Source organism: Leptinotarsa decemlineata, unplaced genomic scaffold (assembly GCF_025532065.1).
Source record: "Leptinotarsa decemlineata unplaced genomic scaffold, Ldec_3_MD MMD2_tig00000882_RagTag_RagTag, whole genome shotgun sequence".
NCBI classification, from domain to species: Eukaryota; Metazoa; Arthropoda; class Insecta; order Coleoptera; family Chrysomelidae; genus Leptinotarsa; species Leptinotarsa decemlineata.
Window position 1 is genome coordinate 12,672,524 of NW_027412556.1, and position 20,752 is coordinate 12,693,275.

The window sequence follows — 20,752 nt, forward strand, 5'->3', positions numbered from 1 at the left end:
AGACGTTGCTCGGTAGGAGCCTAGAGCTTCCAACGCTGCTTGACTGTCCGAGAATATTTTTATTGACTTGTGTATGAGGTTGGATTCTTCCAATATCTCCGCATACAATTATATAGCGTAAATTGAGGCAGGTTGCTATCTTTGTCCTGGGTCTCCGACTGAATCCACCTGCACCAGAACCAGAAGGTGTTTTTGATCCATCTTTGAACCAACAACTATCTGTAATTGTACACAATCAGTAATTGTACACAAGACTCAATCCACGAATATCAAAGATGAACGAGGCTCCCCAGGGCGGTCAGTTGTAAAGCTGAGCTTAGATATCGACCAACGAACTATATTGGTTCTCTGCCTTTTACTGCAGCTTCCACTACAAAGAAAACTAGTTCTAAACTAGAGCCCAAACATAACGCATTAGTGATCCAACACCAGACAGTGTTGCTTCGAGCTGCCATCAGTAGTGCTGGGCTGAATTATAAATACATTTCTGGACTCCACTGTCAATGAAATCTTCCCTTACGAAGACGCCAAGGCTCCCCAAGGCGGTCAGTTGCGAAGCCAAGCCTCGACATTGACAGCCAACAGAGGACGAATCTCGTTTCGGCGTGGATTGACTTCTCTGTCGATCCCATAGATGACGTCTTCGTATGACGATGTCATCACCTTCATTTGATTAGCCTTGTCCTTTGGGAAAGTGAGATCCAGCAGTGCATTCGTGGTTCAGCCTAAGCGCTGTCTGCTGTTGGATCACGAGCTATCGTTTCATCTAGTTTGTTTGTAGTGAAAGACAGAAGACGAATCTCGTTCGGCGGTTCTGCCATTTCAACTAAACTTGCCATTTGTATAGTAAATATCGACGCCTCTGTTGATATTCTATATTTCTTGAATAATGGTCTACAGATGTGGCCATTTGCATTGCGGATATAGCTAGTTGCTTTTTTTTTGCATTATAAAAATGACACAACTGGGTTGTTCATGCACACTAGAATGCTATTCCATATTTTAAATGTGCATCTATCTATCAATGCCATAGTATGCATATTTGCTGACTGGAACCCTGGTTGCAATCATTTTGCGAGCATAACATCCTGAGGCTAATTTTTTATCGTTCTCACTCAAATTGTAGCGTCTCATCTATCTGATGAGCTATCTTCAGTAGTGGTCTTCCTCAAAATTAGTTCTGTTAGAGTACATTTGAACGTGGGTACTTTGATTTTTATGACATAAAAGGCTGAGAGATTGGTATCCTACCACAGTAGGACTTAAGGATCGCACTCCACAGGCAAGAAAGCCACAAAATTATGGTGTCATCAGCGAACATTGCGAATTTCTTCTTTATGTTTATGCGAGTGAGATCATTTACGTAAAGAAAAAGAAGATGGGGCCAAAAATCGTCCATTGGGGTCCTTCACACTTGACATCTAATGTACACGAGTTTGACAATGCTCTTACAAATTGACTTCTTACTGCTAGATTTCAATCTATAATGACAGAGCTTCCGCAGCGATATTCTATGATTTCTGTGGAATATAATATGAATTTTATTATTCTGAACTTGCCAAGCTCTTCCATATTTTAGCGAGAGTTGAAATTGAACAGATTGATCTCAAATTACTTGATTCTCTTTGATCACCTCCTTCGGGTAGTGATATAGTCACCGACGTTTTAAGAAACTGGGGAAAACTCCCTGTTGAAAAAGGATGGTTTATGAGAGTTGTCTGGTGTATACCATAAAATTTCATAAACCTAATATGTTCATATACTGACAAGGTTAAAATTATGGATGCCAAATCGGGTGAATATTAAGACTTTCGATTCATTTCAAAATCCTTTTAAATTCAAATAGCAACAAAGTTAAAACCAATGAATACCAAATTGTGCGAATATGGAAATTATTTTTGAAAATTTCAAAATCTCACTAGGTTCAAATACTGACAAGGTTTAACACAATGTATACCAAATAGGCTGAACATAAAAACTATCACAAAAATTTCACTATGCTCAAATACCAACAAGGTTAAAAACAATAGATGCCTGCCAAATCGGGTGAATATGAGGACTTCCATAAAATTTCAAAATATTGTTCAAATACCGACAAGGTTGAAAGCAATGGATGCCGAATCTGGTGAATATGAAGACTATCAAAAAATTCCAAAATTTCACTAGATGCGATAGACTAATCTAGGCGGCAACATCGAATCCGCGACGCAATGGACTGGACTCTTGTTCTAAAAATGAATTCAGTCCCGTTCAAAGCTCAAGAGGAGCGCGTTCGCGCTACCGGTGTCCTTTCGTTAAAAACCGAGACGAAAGTCGCCAGTTTAAAGGATTCGATTAATTAATGCGCTAACGTCGCGTTGTCCTCTCATAGCGTTACTCGACGTGACAGTCACTAGAAAACAATTTACAAGTTTTCAACTTTGCAAATTTTGGGTGGCCTTGCTCGAAAATACGCTGATGATTTTCGAAATTACCTATTTGTATGTGTGATGTAATGTGATTACCTGAGTGGAGATGACGCTAGTTAATTGACATTCCAGTGCAAACAGCAGTTCAAATTTCAAAATTTCATCAAACCAATAGCCAGTGATTATTGGTGTGTAGTATTTCAATACTATTTTCTTTCACATTCATATCATTCATCAAATATCAAACTAAAATAGTTATATGAATTCAGAAATGCCGGTTCAGTGACTATTAAGGAGTGTAGGTAATGCAATCATAAATAAGTTAATTAATTCAAATTCATTCACACAAAAGATATCGCTAGAGTTATTCACAGTGTTAAATACACTAATATATGAACAGATTGAAAGTTTAAATTCACTACATATCATAAAACAAAGCTATAAATAAAAATGGAAATATTTTGAGAAGGAAACCAGTTTTTTGGCTTTGTTCACATCAGTGAACAAGAAATGTGGGAAACTTACAAAGAAAGAAAATGACCGCAATGAAAAAAATTAGTGTTTAGTAATATTATCCAAAACGGTGAATAAGGAAATAAATTTCTTGTCCCGAAACTTCGAAGTACACCATTGAGGATGATAGTGTTCCATGCAAGTGACATTTCATATCAATACCCTATCACATTGCATATCATTTCTTCAAATGATATCTGTTTCAAGTCTACAATGAATGTTTGTTGTACAAACTACAAGAAATATAGTTGGTGAAATATATTATAGTTTATTCAAACTTATTATATCATGAAAAACGTCCCTATTATGTTATTTTTATACGAAAAAAGTTTTTGAAATTTTCAATGTTATCAGGTATCTAATCAAATATATAAGGAAACATCTACACACAATTTTTTGTAATATTGTGTTTTACGCTGTTTTTAAGAGTCCGAGTTAATTTATTTCTTTTCCACAATCATGATTATCATATTGAATGTTTGATTTATTTTCATACAGCCAGATCAAAAGATAATAAATAATTGATATATATATATATATATATATATATATATATATATATATATGAAATATATGATTTTTGCATGGAATTTAGTAAATGTAATATGAATTATTACAAACAACTCAGTCAACAAATCTGTAACGTTTTTATTTTCATTTGGCAAGTTCAGTTGAATAAATTTCATTATGTATTCAAGTGATAATTATTACATACAGTAAAAAACAAATACGATTATTTACGTTTGTTTACTTGAAGTTTGTCTGACTACAGTGCAATTGTTAATTGTACAACAAGTTTCTATATAAGGTCTAGATCAATCGTGTAAATTTATGTCACTGTTTTATATACGATAAAGCATGGAAAAAATACAAATAGGTATGTACTTCTCACTATTGAATTCGCAAGGAAATTTTCATGATGATATTTGGGGTTTTTAATGTCCCACCTACCAAAAAATATGAAATAACGTTGTGATGAATATTGATTATTTTATTTGATGTCTTTCAAATCGATAAAAATGAAGTTTTGCATAAAATGCTTTTTTCCAACAACGATGAAACTGACATCCATAAAATCAACATCTATAGTCTAGAGTCTAGAGTAGTTTCTAGAGAAACTACAGCAGTATATCTATATAAATATAAGTGTCACAGGCGTACTGTATTCAAATCTCAACGAATTGAATAAATGAATATACAAAATTTATTTTTAATCTTATTCATAACAAAAAAATAACAAATCAACTACGACAAATGTCTAAAGAAATAGACTTTAAATGTTTAAGCCCGTCTCGGATATACCTACACAGTAGGTTGAATGGACTGACGCCTATCAGAAAACAACTACTCAGTGCGTGAATCTTCACAGAAAATTTCCTGCATATGGTCGTGTCTTTCAGTTGTATTGTCTTACCTTTCAGTTTTCCCAACACTTGTGAACGTATACGAATAGTTTTGAAAGCCACTTTCATACTCAATTTTCAGGAAATGTGGATCAACCCGTTGTCGTATTTTGGTTCATATGAAAAAACTATAAATTTTGAGATTTCGTTTTTGTGAAATGTCGAGAATTAACGATGACTCTCTCAGATATTCCATCCATAACGTTTTTCCAAATATCATATATTTCTTTCCCCAAGAAGAGGCTTTTTTTGTTGTGACCAATGGTGAGAGTTGTCACTTTCAGATGTATCCCTGATAGATCCCACCATTGGACTGGTCACGTCCTCCTTTAGTAAAGAAAGATATGAAATCTAGAAAAAAGTTAGCAAGGAAATAACTGATAGTTTTTTCATATGAACATACATTTATAATTATAATAATAATAAATGGCCTTTATTTTAATTGGCGGAGTTTTGTATACAGCGTGACTCACGGTCGATGGTAGGTTAGACGTTTCTGGAAAACGCAAAGCATGATTTTTCTGAAAATTTCACCTCTCACATTTCCTTACCTGTTCTATCGATCTAAAATATTTTCAGCATTGCGGCGTTGCCACTTCCATCAAAAAGTCCTAGCAACTATATTTTTTTAAATAGAACACCCCGTATATTAATACATTTTTGGAATTGCTTTGGTATTTTAATACTTTTTTGTTGATAATGTCCTATACCTATCTCTATCTGTTTTCCAGATAAAAAATAAATTGTGCTAAATATGGTCCAAAACATAGCCTTAATTGAAATTAAGTAAATCAGTACTCTCAATTCATGAAAAGTTGATATTTTGATGATGGTTTGGACAAACTCGAAATATATGAATAACACCAAGAAATCGATTCCATATCATACAGGGCGTGCTAAAATTACTATTATTTCCATTCTGCATAAAAGTAGTCAAAAGTTCATTTTCTCAAATGAAACCCTCTGTATATTACTCGGTAAATTGAAAGATGGTGAAAAATGCTTCAAGATGATATATCATGTCTCTATACCTAAATCGACAAGTTTTCTCAATAAAGTCGCTTCTTCTAGAAACATTATTTTTTTTTTTTAGAATTTGGATTTAGGTAGCAGTGGAATTATCAAGCTTATAGCAGTGTGGTTACTTTCATAAGTAATTTTCAAAGAGTTATCGATGGTGTTTCGAATCATTTTCCAAAATGAATGCAAATATCGATCATTCAAACGAAGTTCTTATGAAATGATTTATTATACACATTAACAAAGTGATCAAATCATTGTCAGAACGTGTAAAAAATTCAACCAAATGTATCCTGAATAAACAGCAATGAACGAGAAGAAGTTTGTAAGGTTACAAAATAATTTCCTTAATTATGGCTCAAAGTTTCTAGGGAACAACTGTACCAATAATCAGTCATTTCTAGGTAAAAAGTAAGATTTTGTGGACTAAAACATGTGAAAGTACAGACAATAACAGAATAGGATGATTCAAAATAACAAAATTGTAAACAAAATATCACATTTTCACAATAAATGCTAAAAATGTTGTCCATTACATTCTAAACACTTCAAAATGTTTTTTTGTACGCGACTTGTGGTTGCTTTTTCAATTTCCTGGAGATCCAGATCTTCAATACTCCGCACTATTCGCCGTCGCAATTCTTCTTTAGTAGGCACTGGAGTACTGTATACCCTTTCTTTTAAAACACCACATAAAAAAAGTCAAGTGGTGTGAGATCGGGTGATCTCGGTGGCCAATCCTACGGCCCTATACGCCTAAATCAACGATCGTCGAAGAGCAGTGGAATTATCAAGCTTATAGCAGTGTGGTTACTTTCATAAGTAATTTTCAAAGAGTTATCGACAGTGTTTCGAATCATTCTCCAAAATGAATGCAAATATCGATCATTCAAACGAAGTTCTTATGAAATGATTTATTATACACATTAACAAAGTGATCAAATCATTGTCAGAACGTGTAAAAAATTCAACCAAATGTATCCTGAATAAACAGCAATGAACGAGAAGAAGTTTGTAAGGTTACAAAATAATTTCCTTAATTATGGCTCAAAGTTTCCAGGGAACAACTGTACCAATAATCAGTCATTTCTAGGTAAAAAGTAAGATTTTGTGGACTAAAACATGTGAAAGTACAGACAATAACAGAATAGGATGATTCAAAATAACAAAATTGTAAACAAAATATCACATTTTCACAATAAATGCTAAAAATGTTGTCCATTACATTCTAAACACTTCAAAATGTTTTTTTGTACGCGACTTGTGGTTGCTTTTTCAATTTCCTGGGGATCCAGATCTTCAATACTCCGCACTATTCGCCGTCGCAATTCTTCTTTAGTAGGCACTGGAGTACTGTATACCCTTTCTTTTAAAACACCACATAAAAAAAGTCAAGTGGTGTGAGATCGGGTGATCTCGGTGGCCAATCCTACGGCCCTATACGCCTAAATCAACGATCGTCGAAGAGTTCGTCATGTTTCCTGGAAACTTCCTGGGTGGAATGAGCTGGCGCTCCGTCCAGTTGAAACCACGAATTCCTATATTCCTCTAAAGGCAAATTTTCAAAAAAATCGGTTACAGTCGTCCTTAATATTTGGAGATATTTCTCTGCATCCATGTGTCTTCATAAATAAAAAAGCTAATTTTATTGTTCTAATAACGTGAGTTGGCGTATGTTGTTGTAACATATGCCTTGTAATCCAAAGATCGTGTGTTCAAATCCCATGACTCTATAATTTTTTTTATTATCAGCAGTAACGTTATACAAAAAAAAATTGTATGATACATTTGTTAAAGGTGATTTTATTTTGCTCGTGAGTTTGCTCCACTTGCTGACGCTCGTTTTGCAATAATCCCCACTCACAAAATAAAATGCCACTTTCAACACTTGTAGGTGAAGCGTGAATAACTATTTTTCCACAAAAACGGCTTTATTAAGAAAACTTGACGATTTAGGTATAGGGACATGTTTATCATCTTGGAGCATTTTTCACCATCTTTCTATTTATCGAGTAATATACAGAGGGTTTCGTTTGAAAAGATGAATTTTCGACTACTTTTATGCACAATGGAAATAATAGTAATTATAGCACGCCCTGTATGATATGGAGTCGATTTCTTGGTGTTATTTGAATATTTGAAGTTTGTCCAAACTATCATCAAAATATCAACTTTTCTTGAATTGAGAGTACTAATGTACTTAATTTCAATTGAGGTTATGTTTTGGACCATATTTAGCACAATTTATTTTTTATCTCGAAAACAGATAAAGATAGGTATAGGACATTATCAACAAAAAAGTATTGAAATACTAGAGCGATTCCAAAAATGTATTAATATACGGGGTGTTCCATTTAAAAAAATATAATTGCTAGAACTTTTTGATAGAAGTGGCAACGCCGCAATGCTGAAAATATTTTAGATCAATAGAACAGGTAAGGAAATGTGAGAGGTGGAATTTTCAGAAAAATCATGCTTTGCGTTTTCCAGAAACGTCCAACCTACCATCGACCGTGAGTCACGCTGTATAGCTATTCTTCCACTCAACCAAGCATAGGTGAATACATACAAATAAAATTAATTCTATGTTTTGAAATAAACTGTTGAAAAATTAACTGAAACGAGAAATATTCTCAAGAATTTTTTTTGGTTACTTGATTTCACGATCATTGTTTATTCAGGCAAAAAATTTTAAATCTATATTTGAAAGATAATAAAGAAAGCTGTTTCATACTTTCTTCGATATTATTATAGATAGTAACGGCCTGATAAGAAAGGATCTATCAATCTGTTTGGATTTATACCGTGGGATAGAATATTCTTTCCGATTTCTGAAACTTCTATCATGGATTAGATAATTTAGGAAACACTTGCATTTTACTAGCATTTTACAAGTGTTGTTTATGACGAAAAATCTCAAGAACGAGGTTTTAATGATGAACGAGAACGAAAATGTTTCCTACTTATTCACCAAACTCAAACACCTGTTCATGCAGCTGCAGTTTCGTAAGAATGTATCATCTTTCCCTCCAACCTGAAGTCTTTGAAGTCCACTAGATACTCGTTAGGACAACAAGAGGATTGTTCCGAATTCTTGGGGTTCTTGTTGAATATTCTTCGTGAGCAAAGCAATAGCAGAATCAATACTCCTGACCGCTCTGGATTGAAGGCTTCCTCTATCTCGTCTTGTGTTTTTAAATCTTTTGCTGGAACTTTTTTACTTGTTTACTTTCTAGTAAATTGTCAAGAGGTAGCTAAAACGAATGTTAATTTCTGGAACTTCAACTAGCATTTCCTAATATGACTAATAACCAGTCCGTGCAAAGCTTATTGTTAAATCATCTGAAAATGGAACTTTTAACAGGTGATGATCGACTGTATTGCCAAACATGCGGCAAACTAACTGACTGTTATGAGAAAACAATTAAAGCTGAGGCATCAGTCAATCTAATAATAACACTCATGTTCTTCAAACATGACTCAACCTCTCTTACGAAACATGAACAAACTCTTACGAACATGAACACTTCAATCTAGCAGATCACTACCTATTATAATCTTCATGAAGTCATTGTTCACAGTGGTTCTGGCGTTGAATCTGGTCATTATTACGCATTGGTCAAAGACGAAACGGACTGGTTTAAGTTTGACGATAGTCGTGTCACCAAGTGTTCTGGCGATGTATTGAATTTGTTGGAGCCTCTGGAGACACCCTACATTCTGTTTTATGAGATTATTGGCAGATCAAGAACTTCAGATGATGTGGTGCTGCAGGTTTTTCCGAGTTTTCCTGCAGCTGAAAAAGCAAATGCGCCACTGGAATCAATGAAGTCGCCCCGGAGCGCCAATTAATTTTTGTTGTTGTTTTATAATTTCATGATTTGTATTTTGGAAGTTTCAATTATAATGTATCTACATCTCTCATGTGTATCGCGTCTGTATATCAATTTATTTAGAAGACATTAAGGTTGCTGTTTTATTCTGAGGTTATGAACGCAGTTAGCCAGATGCAATGCTCTTCTGTTGAACAGTTAAACATTGTCAGCCACCCAATCTGATGTTGTATGAAAGGAGATACATGATCTCTGAGTTTTTAACCAAAAATCAATCTTGTACATGCATTCTGACCTCTGAATTCTTGATGACTTGATTTGGTCGAGACAAGAGCCATAGACGATATCGCAGTTGTTGAATTAAACTATCGCATAAAATGGCTTTCATGTTTCGACTGAGAAAATGTCTGTTCAAATACAGTATGCAAGGAATATGTTTCACATATTAGGTTTCATAGACAAGAAAAGTCTGGTGTCGCTCGAAGGACGACCACAGAAACATTGGAAGTTGCTGAGACCGGTAGATGACAAAACATGCTTTCAAATGCCTGATTGTTTGTTTACTCTCTTTTACAGTTATTACAGGTAGAGAACAGGGGTAAAAGTGATAGCGGTCTCCTTTTGATGTGATTAGATTCGCAATTATAATTTCAGTACAATTGTGGAATTGGCCGCAGTGGTAGTGCGCCCGACTCACGATCGGAAGACCGTGGGTTCGATTTCTGCCTCGACCAGATATTTTTCTCAAGAGAATTTATCTGGTTGAAGCTGGGATGATTCTGCAACCGTGTTAGGAATCACACGTTAAAAGGTGAGACCTCGTTAGTCTTTCGCTCGCACAAGTTTGTCAACTTCTGAGAGTTGTCGTTGGTATGGGGGCGACAGTTGATTAACGGAAAAACAGGATTTTAAACAGAAACAGATTTTTAAACAATATCGCCGCAGTAGATTATCTGATTGATATTTATAGTGAAAATCATTATATACTTTAGTTTCATTTAGGTTGGATGTCAACAACAAATTAAACTAATAAAATAAAAAAGTGGTTTCCTGCACACTCGTGAGCCATGAAACAATGATCAAAAAAATGTCCTAATTTTTCTCAAATATTTTCACAGTTTTTTTTTGTAACTTATGACGAAGAATTTTTTCCTTATGATTCTGCTTTTCCGCTTCTGAACTGGATTTTGTAAAAGTATACACTCCAAAAATTACACGTTTCAAACAACTATAATATATGTTTTCGCATAATATTAGGTGCTTCGTAACCCACAAGTGAATGCTGAATATGATAACACTAATAAAAGTAATAAAAAAAATGTAAACACGCATTTTAACGATGTGATAACGTTGGCATGTTATTAGCCTCCACAAAACTGTGATAGACTGTTCAGGATTTACTACCATCTCACCAATTATTTACACTTGCTGTTCTTCCGGAATGGACGGATGACCTGTTGTCTAATCAACAAGTTCAAAAACATGAAAAATAGAGATAAAGGTCCTAAAAATATGAGCGATAGCTCATTCGATTCGGAATCATTTCTAGAAAAATGTTTTTGGAGGATTTTGGTGCAGGAAAAAAATTGCAATTGTTATTAACAAAATAAGATTTAAAAAATGGTATTTAATTTTTCGTTAATAACTCAAAAAATATCAATATTTAAGTGCCAATGGAGATTGGGAAAAAATTTTTTAGTTAACAATTGAATAACTTTTTGAAAAATGGTGGTAAAACTTTTTTTCTACGGGACTCGATTCATTTGAGTGTTGAGAAAATACTAGATTTTTTTCATATTTTTAAAATGACATTTTATGTTATAAAAAAAATATTTATTTTGATAAACTGTCTTTAGCGGCAGCGCGCACATGCCTTAACAGCCGCGCGGAACCCTATTTTCAACGTCAAATTAAAATTATAAATAATGGAGATATAGTTTCGGGAGTCGGGACTTTTTTAACGGAAATTTCCTCTTCTTTAACGAGCTTTTTTCCAAATTACTTAAATATTAATATTTTTTGAGTTATTAACGAAAAATTAAATACCACTTTTTTAAATCTTATTTTGTTAGTAACAATTGCAATTTTTTACCTTCACCAAAATCCTCCAAAAACATTTTTCTAGAGGTGATTCCGAATCGAATGAGCTATCGCTCATATTTTTGGGACCTTCATCTCTATTTTTCATGTTTTTGAACTTGTTGATTAGACTACTGGGGGATTTTTGTTATATAAACTACCGGTAGTTGTGAATTTGGATACAAGTTCCCTCAAATAGTTTCTACAGATAGGAAGATTCGGAGAAAGTTTATTGAAAATTCTTTCGGTCTCGTGAAAGTTGCGCGTCGCACCGTAAATAAAAATCGCTTCAATTTTTTCTTCCTATGGACGAGAATTGACCATTTTAGAGATTGTTGGCGTGGTACCTGTCTACTAATAAAACCAAAAACTAATGGAGAATATTCTAACTGAACAATGATTTTTTGTCGTTTTTACAACAAAAAATAACTTAACAAACCTTATCGGGTTGTTGGAATTGCCATATGACAGATAAAAAGAAATATTTCTAGAAATATCGATATTAATGTGTTTGTCTTCAGGAAATTATTAAATTTTCCGCTATTTTGTAGTAGGTGAAGATATTGATTTCATATGCTAGGGTTGCGAAGTATTCGTCAGGAGCTTCCATTTAATTTTTTTCCCAGATGGCGCCCAGTCGCCATTTTGAAAGTTTCATCTGTCAATTTCACAAACAAAGTATTCAAATTTTAAATTTTTGAGTTGACCGGTTCAAAAAATAAAAGGGGGGACATTAAAGAAAAGCACTGTATATTCAAACATTGTGTAAAATAATTGTACTTTCAAACAAATGTTATGCTTTATATTGAGATTTTCACTAAACATGTTCACTGAGAATTCCACAATAAATTTTAATTTGAATACGTTATGGATTTTCATCATGTATTCGCTAATTCCATCACATAAATGTTCTTGTTGAAATTTCTCCTTACTTAGGTAATGAAATTGATTTAATTTGAAAATGTAAATCATCTTCTTATATTAATGCATTCAACCAATGAAAAATGAAAATTTATCGGTGAAATCTTGAGGTCTTGTGGTATTACTTCTGAAAAATTTCCGGGAATACCTTTATTGAACCTTTTTTATCATTTTATGTTCAAAATATGAATTAAAAACAAATTCGATGATTCACCCTATAGATACAGATCTGATTCGATTCAAAAATGGAAGTTTTGAGCAAAGCAGATTTCTTCATCGAGTATAACTTTTTTTATGAATTCACAAATAAAATAAACCCCGCTCAATCGGTGTGAACACACTATATATCCACCGACAATTAATTTCGTATAGAAACATAGCAGTTCAGAAATTCACACCCATATATTCATCATTAGCGTTAAAGTAGATTGATCGAGTAAAACATTCAATATTCTTGGCTTATTTATCTAATTTCCTGTCCAATATTCAAACTAATGTAGCATGACGGATCTATTCAAACACATAAATAATCACATTAATAGAAGAGCTGGTAATGATAAAATTTGTGTTGGCAGCTACAGATATGTTGATTTTATCTTCTATGTTTATTGAACAGGCTTAACGGTACGTAAATTCCGATCAATCGAGGAAAACGCAATAAAAACGGAATAAGTAGACGTTTTATAATCGAAATGTTACAATTAATTTTAAATTATTATTTTTCAATCGTTGGATAACATTTCCACAGTTTCTTATTGCTGTCTCATCAAAAATACGTTTCAAAGATAGAACTTATTGAGCAGTGGAATTGACTCACCTTAATACTCGTTTATATTAATTGTTTTTACGGCAAGTAGGTATATTTAGAAGAAATTCGATAATAAATAAGTCGACTTCATTGATCAACACATGAATGAACTGGCTAATTGTCAGTTTTATGTTTTTCAGTTTAGCCAAGGAAAAAGAAAAAATACAATGAGTTTCAAAACATTCTCAACAAAATCTAATTGGATTAATTTCAATATATCATTACAATTCTACGAAATTTGAAACAAACGGTGCGGGCTTCATGATCGAACTTCATTTTGCCGAGTCGTCCCCTGTCCATATTCCAGCCGGTTGGACGACACTAACTTGCTCAGTTGGACCAGATCCTTTATTCGTGTTGGATCATGGATTTGCCGCTCGTTGAAAATATCATTTTAACGTTTTAATTGAGCAATGTCCCAACTTAGAATTATAGTGCAACTTGGTAAATCCTAGTCTCTTTTATGAAAAGATTACGGGGATGAATGTGTCATGTTGTGGATGATGATTCAGTATCTAAGAATGCTAGACCAATGTTGGGTCAATTTCAAAGGACCTGTATGCAAAATGAAAGATCTCAAAGCGTGTCGATCGATAAACACATGACCATGTTTCATAGCGAGGTTTTAATGGGGCAATTTGTGAACAAAAATCCTAACCGTTCAGAGTTGAAGACTTCTGTCATGACGACTCTCATAAGGATTCCATTTGGTTTTCATCTGTAGGAGGAAAACAGTAGATCTACTAAATGTAGTAGAATATGTAAATGTAATAGAAAATTGGATGTTGGTGGGAAAGTAATGTTAAAACTCACCTAGAGAGACTGATTGATATCTGATACGAAAATGACGATACCAAAAACCAATCTGGAATTTGTAACAGGCAAATATTGTTGCCTGTTACAACATGTTGGTTGTCGTTGTCTATGGTCGTTTACCTTCAGTTCTTGGGTCAGTTGAATTTTGTACGGGTGTAGGCCCAAGTCACGACGCAATATTCGCCAAGTTGTGGTCTGCATAACGCCGAGTTAGCGAAGCAAAATCTACTGCCTCGGCTTCTCCTACACCCTCACAGACCTCGACGATGTTTTCGGCAGATTTTGCGTTTCGTCGACGTACGGGTGTTGATCAATCGTTTACGAAACCATTGGACTGAAATTTATCCATCTAACTCTGAATAGGACGGTGGGACGATTATGGCGACCATAAAATGGACGAACCGCACGGTACGTTGCCCGAACAGAACACCCAATTTGAATGCTTTATCCAAACAATGGGATGTTTGAAATAGAAGCTTTGTCACTGTTCATAGTTCTCACTCCAGACTTTCGAAAGCATCAAAATATCTAGTGTCATGTACCGATCTCAATAATTTCAGACAGTTTTCATTCATTCTATGGCCGTTCTTCAAGGCTTTTCGAGCGTAACCAGATTTTTTCTGGTCTCAGGAATCGGATAAGTGCTGCATGCTCTTTGAAACGAGTTTTTGTGACTCGCTCAGTCTGAGCGATGTATATATTTTGGCTTGTTTTGAATTTATTCTACGCCAGAGGTTCTAGTTTTACTTTCTATTGTATTTCATATGGAACGGGCTCAAATTATATCCTTGTAAGACACGAGAACGAAACTCATATTAATAGAAGCAGACGAGACGTGAGAAGGTTTATCATTTCGCGTTGCGGTTTATCCGTTTGGAGATTAATTCTCTGAAACGTGACGGTGTAGACATATGGCAGGGCCACAAGTGAGAAAATCCAGATTTATCCGGTCGAAATAGACCAAAAAATAGGAGTGAAGGTACAAAAATTCGCACCCATCTAGAAACAGCTGCTTCCATATTTGTAAATTTCGCAAGCAAAAATACATAACTGATTTTGTTAAAACATAAGAATTTCATTAGTAGTTCGTGTTTCATTTGTTGTAGAAATCAGTAAAAAATATAAAAACCATCAACACTTTCCATCTTCTTAAAATAGATTTTTTCATGCTGCAAAAGATTCGTGTCGATTTCTACAATATTTCACACGTCATCACAATGCCTAAGTAAAGTTACGAGTATAGATTTACATGTCTGAACAATGCATATAACAAATGAAGTATAATCGATAACACATTAATCCAGAAAGTCATGTAGTCATGCAAGCTGTTTTTTTCAGATCCAATTCCAGTAATTTTCCAACAAAAAAAGTCGCATTACGAGTCCAACTATAATCGATGATATGCGATAAAACATAACCGACTCTAATTGTTATATTTTTCCGAAGATAATAGCTCTGACAGCATTTCCTCTTCTCAACTTCTCTAGAAAAGAATAAGAGTTCAACTCGAGATGTGCTCTGAAAGCGCTTGATGTGATACCCATCGATTTCTTTCTCTGAGGAAGTTCAATCAATGTCTGTGATTTTGAAAAAAATGTACCGTCTTCATCCCAACTCAGATGAAGGAAACTGTTCTCTTCATCTCCTGATGATGCTAACTTGGTTGGCGAAACGCGTGTCAATAAGAGTATGGCATTTCTAGTGACTGGGAAAAGTGATGTTTTGAAATTATCATCAATGTTTTTGAAAACTACCACAGAAGCAGAAATTGAAAAACTTGTCAATAATTTGAATTCTGGGAATTGAATTTCAGTAAAAGTTGTTGAATTGATTCCCGTCATGAAAAAATCATCAATACATCTTTTGAAATAGTTATATTTCCCGAGTTATGTGAAATAGCAAAAATTTACCTTTATTTATCAATAAATGAAATAAATGAAAAATGTAATGATTGGCCAATTTTCATTCTTCCTATTCTATCAAAAAACATTGAAAAATTGATGACCAATAAATTATTAGAATACTCAAAAGTGTTGATTTTCTTTATAATAGAAAATATAGTTTTTGCAGGTCAAGTGAAACAGAGTCAAATGAATTGTATATAGTTCCCAAAATTTAGCTTCAATTAAATTCAAATAATGTTTGTAGAAGATGGTTCGATGCAGTAGTTCATGATATTCTTTTGCGAAAGTTAAACTTTACTGACATTAGAGGAATAGTATTCACATGGTACAGCAACAGAAAGCGGTATACTTATATTATACAGGAAAAACAGAGTTCATTGAAAACCTTTGAGGGTGGAGTTCCACAAGGTTGTGTTTAAGGTCCAACTTGTCTAATGTATATCAATTATATTACAGAACTGAATTTATGTGGTAATGTTAATATTTTTGCTGATATAACCCTCTTTTACTGTTGAGTTACTTTTTAATTTTGATCTTCCTATACAATTATATCCAGAACAAATTCAGAAAAAAAATTTCCTTGATTTCAATATTATTTTAATAAAATTTGGGCGAAAAATAAAATTTTTAGGCTTATATTTGAACGAATATATCAGTAAACTTAGAAAGAAAATTGCACGTCTTGTAGGTATATTTTATAAATTTAAATATGTTTAAAATATGTTTCTCCGTTAACCAGCTGTCGCACCCCTACGAAACACAACCCTCAGAAGTCGAAACTTGTGCGAGCTAAGGACTAACGAGGTCTTACCTTTTAACGTGTGATTCCTAACACGGGTTGGACGATAGCAAGTGAAAATCAATCGTTCAGCCTGCGGCTTGAACCACCGAACAACATGGCGTTCAATTGATTGAGTGAACAAAGCACCCACGTCGAACCAATCGGTTACCGACCGATGAGAAATATTATTTTATTTTGATATTTGGAAACAATATAGTTTTCTAATTTGAAAGGGTTATAATTTTACGAGTGACTAATTTTTGGGAAAGAAAGTTTTTGGCTTTCTAATACTCCAGCATCTATGAAGTAACGTAGTACATAGATGTGTAGATCATGCATGATCTATTTATATATGTATGAATATGATATGTATAAAGTTACTTCTTTTAAAATTGATTACTTCCTCCCTTTCTTTGGAAGATTCCCACATTTCTCTATATCGAGATGGAGTAGTAGAAATACAAAAACTTTCTTTCCCAAAAATATAGTCTTCGTTTCGGTCAACTGTTCATTCCTTTAATTTGAAACCTCCACAGTGGCTACAAAATAAAATCATGAAGTGTATGTATAAGTTGTTAATAATATTGAGAAACATTCAGGACCACGTTTAGATGAAATCATTTTAATTCATGATTATAATTAATACACGGCAAATACAAAATATAGTTTCACAACCACACAAAACCAGAGGACCCCACACTAATCTTATGGAAAACCGGTTTCAGTGAAAATCGCTGAAATTTCAATATGATGTAGCCCAAAAGTTACCATTACGCCAACTCTCTGAATTCCGGCGTTTGGATTCTACAGGGGGTCAAAATTTGATATTTTGACGATTTTTCAAAAATCCGGAATTTAATTTTCATCGTATCGATCTGAATTTTCATAACGGAACAGTCCACAATATGTGCATCAAAAAGGTCAAACGACAAAAGTTTCTAGAAACAAAACTAGCGGGTATACAGACGGTTAAAGTTTGTTTTTGGTAATTTTTATCGACCTTTTTTCGAGAAAATATTCATATTTCTGCAGACCCATATGCTACTGATGTTACTCACAGTACATGAGAGAAAGATATTTCTGTTTTGCACCATCGAATGTTTTCACATTTTGTTCTAATAATGAAAGATGAAGAATTATAGATAGGAATGCTTTGGTTTATATTCACGTCTTCATAAGTGCCATTGTCTTCAACAAATTGTTACCGCAACTGACAGTTATATGAAATATGAATTAAAGTAAGTACATAACATGAATTCAGCACGATTTCAAATATATGATCTGATTCAGAGAAAACAGAAATAATGGTAAGTAACACAACAGCTACTGGACTGACTCGAATCAATTGAGCAAGTACATTTTTTTCAGGGTTTTTCCCCTCATTAGTGTAGGGTAGGTCTTCTGTATCTGTAGAGTAGGGAGGGTGGGTGTAGGTCCACAACACTTAGACCTATTTTACATATATCCGAGGAGTTGCCTTCCTAGGTCATCGTCCATCCTGTCCTTTCCAGAAAGGTGGACAGGTCACTAGGAGACATCCTTTTTATATCGGCAGGTGTAGGCCAAGACTCGCCGAACACACACTCTCTTATTGACGATAACTCCGGACACCTACTGTTAAGCGTAGGTTTTTCCTGGTGATTGCCAGATATTTTTTCGGAGCCAATTTCCCAGGGTCGCACAAGGTGATCCTGGCAATATTGCAGCCTTTGATTCCATCCCATCTCTTTAGGGATTGAGCATGGGTGTGACGTTTGGCTAGTTTCGCAATTATCGAAGTCATCAGGCCGTAGGTGTCAATGGGTCCTAAAATTCTTAGTCCAGCCGCTCCCTTGGCTAAAGAGTCGGCAATGCGATTACCTTTACTCCTGTCTTGCCCTTTAACCCACCTAAAGCTGCACCTATATTGAATCCGTATTTTTCCCGACCCGATGTGGGACGACCATAGGACAACATCGGAAGAAAAACAAACACTTAAGTTTTAAAGTAGGTGCCTTTATTGGAAAGGGTAGTCCGATACGACAATAAACGATTACTACCGATTACTGACCGACGAGTAGTCAAATCAAAAGTGTTTGTTTTTAGTTTTTTAGTCCGATATTTCATTCCGACGGAGTGGTAATAATGAATAATAAAATTGATAAAGAGTTTTTGATAATTCTTGTAAGAGATGAGCCTCGCTTGTGGGACCAGCGAAACAAGGATTATCATAACCGTGACATTGAGCCTAAACTATGGGAGGTTATTGGGGACCAATTACTGGTAAAACGTAAGTATAAACTATGTTTTTTAATGTTGAGTTTGAAATTACCACATGTTAGTAATATTAAATTAGTTAATATCAAATAGAAAAATAATTAATTGATGTCACTCAATGCGTTTGTTTCGCCACGGAACTGCCCCGATTCCGTTGAAGTACAGTTTGAATGTGTTTCTGATGAATTGAGCCTGTTGCGATGGCCGGTTGAACCTTCTTGATGAACTACTCTGATGAAGTGGTGATTCGATCAAACGGTCTTGTAATTTCGCAGAGCTGAAAAAGTCACCACCTTCACAGTCAATAATTTTATTGTGTAGTAAGCTCTCTGCTTTTTCAACCTCGCTTTCAATACATTTTCCTAGTAAACACCAGTTAGCAGTCATAATTCCAAAGGCACACTCTACGCATCTTCTAGCTCTTAATAGCCGATAATTAAAAACCTTCTCTTCGTATGAGAGATGTCGTTTTGAGTAAGGTTTCATTAGATAAGTTTTTAAAAAATAGACATCATCTCCAAGCATCACATATGGCATATCTGTAGCAATTCCTTCAACAGGTGAAGGTGGCGGTAAAGTAGCATGACAGTTCTCCAGGAACGTAAACAAAGTAGAAGCGGAAAAAGTTCCTCCGTCACTCTGTTTTCCATACCCTCCTACATCTACAAAAATAAAGCGACAACGGTAATCTGCAACAGCTTGTAGAGTCCAGTGTAGGCAGTTACAACGGACTGCATCGGATCGCGCGGCGTTCGATGATCGTCCCACATCGGGTCGGGAGAAATACGTATTCAATATAGGTACAGCCTTTAAAACTTGAGTGTTTGTTTTTCTTCCGATGTCGTCCGATGGTCGGACTACATCGGGTCGGGAGAAATACGAATTCAATATAGGTGCAGCCTAAGGATATCGTTATTATATACCAAGGCTTTGGCTAAATCTTGGTGACACTCTAGTAATAGCCATGGGGTAACTCGTTGTCTGTTCAAGGCTAATAGGGCTTATCTACTACCAGTGCAGGTTGTTATGTTTCTGCCAGAAATTCCTTTCCTGGTTATTTCTTTTGTGGCGATTGAGATACCAGCCAGTTCTGTTTGAACCACGCTGGTATTTGTTCCCATTTCCCACTTAATTCTTAGGCTTAGAGATCCGGAGTCAACTTTGCGCCTTCTTTGTTTTTTGAGCTGTCTGTGTATATGTGTATGGCATTTGCAGCATCTGACTGTGTTCTTTTTTATTTGTATTTTGTAGGGATCATAAACCAGGGTTTAATTGCATCACTGGCTGCCTGCAGCAGAGATTGCGCAGTAAGCGCTTCTCGCCATAGGCTCAGCCTCAATTGACCCATTCCTACTTCGAAGTTTACCTAAGTCGTGCGCAATCGTAACATGCCCATTAACGCAACCTCCAGACGGGTCAGACCAGTAATTAATTCCATTGCCGTGGTAGGTGTTGTTCTCATGGCTCCTGTGATGTTTAAACAAGCCAGTCGCTGTATTTGATATAACTTTTGAATGGACGTTGCTTGTAAAACTTTCGGTCCCCATGCAATGGCTCCGTACGTTAACATAGGTCTTATTATTGCAGTGTAGCTCCAGGTGACCACACGGGGTGAAAGACACCATGTGCGTCCCACTGTCCTCCGAAATTGCTCATGAGCCACATATAATCTTTTTTACTTTACTTCGTAGGTGAGAGTTCCATGTTAGCTTCCTGTCGAGGGTAGTACTAAGGTATTTCACCTCTTCAGAGAAGTTTAGTTCGCTTTTAAAGATTTTGGGAGGTTTCAAGCCCGATGAACTACTTGTCCTTGTGAAAAGGACCATCACAGTCTTCTTGGGATTAATCGACAGTGAGTGTTCCTTACACCATTTTTCTATTGATTTGAGCCCATCCTGCGCTCTATCGCAGAGGGTGTTTATGAATTTGCTGGTCTGCAAGATAACTATGTCATCCGCATATGCAATTGTGTAGAATTCATTATTGTTGAGGTGATAAATCAGGGTATCC

The 20,752-nt window shown here is 35.0% G+C and overlaps 1 protein-coding gene across 1 annotated transcript in view; it reads left to right on the plus strand.

The window, feature by feature from the left end:
* Window positions 1-2,250: 2,250 nt before the first annotated feature.
* Kua (Plasmanylethanolamine desaturase Kua) overlaps window positions 2,251-20,752 on the plus strand; it is a 61,838-nt gene continuing 43,336 nt past the window's right edge. The window contains exon 1 of the mRNA XM_074175030.1: window positions 2,251-2,596. The gene's annotated coding sequence lies outside the window, so the exon portion shown is untranslated. The remainder of the gene's footprint in view (window positions 2,597-20,752) is intronic.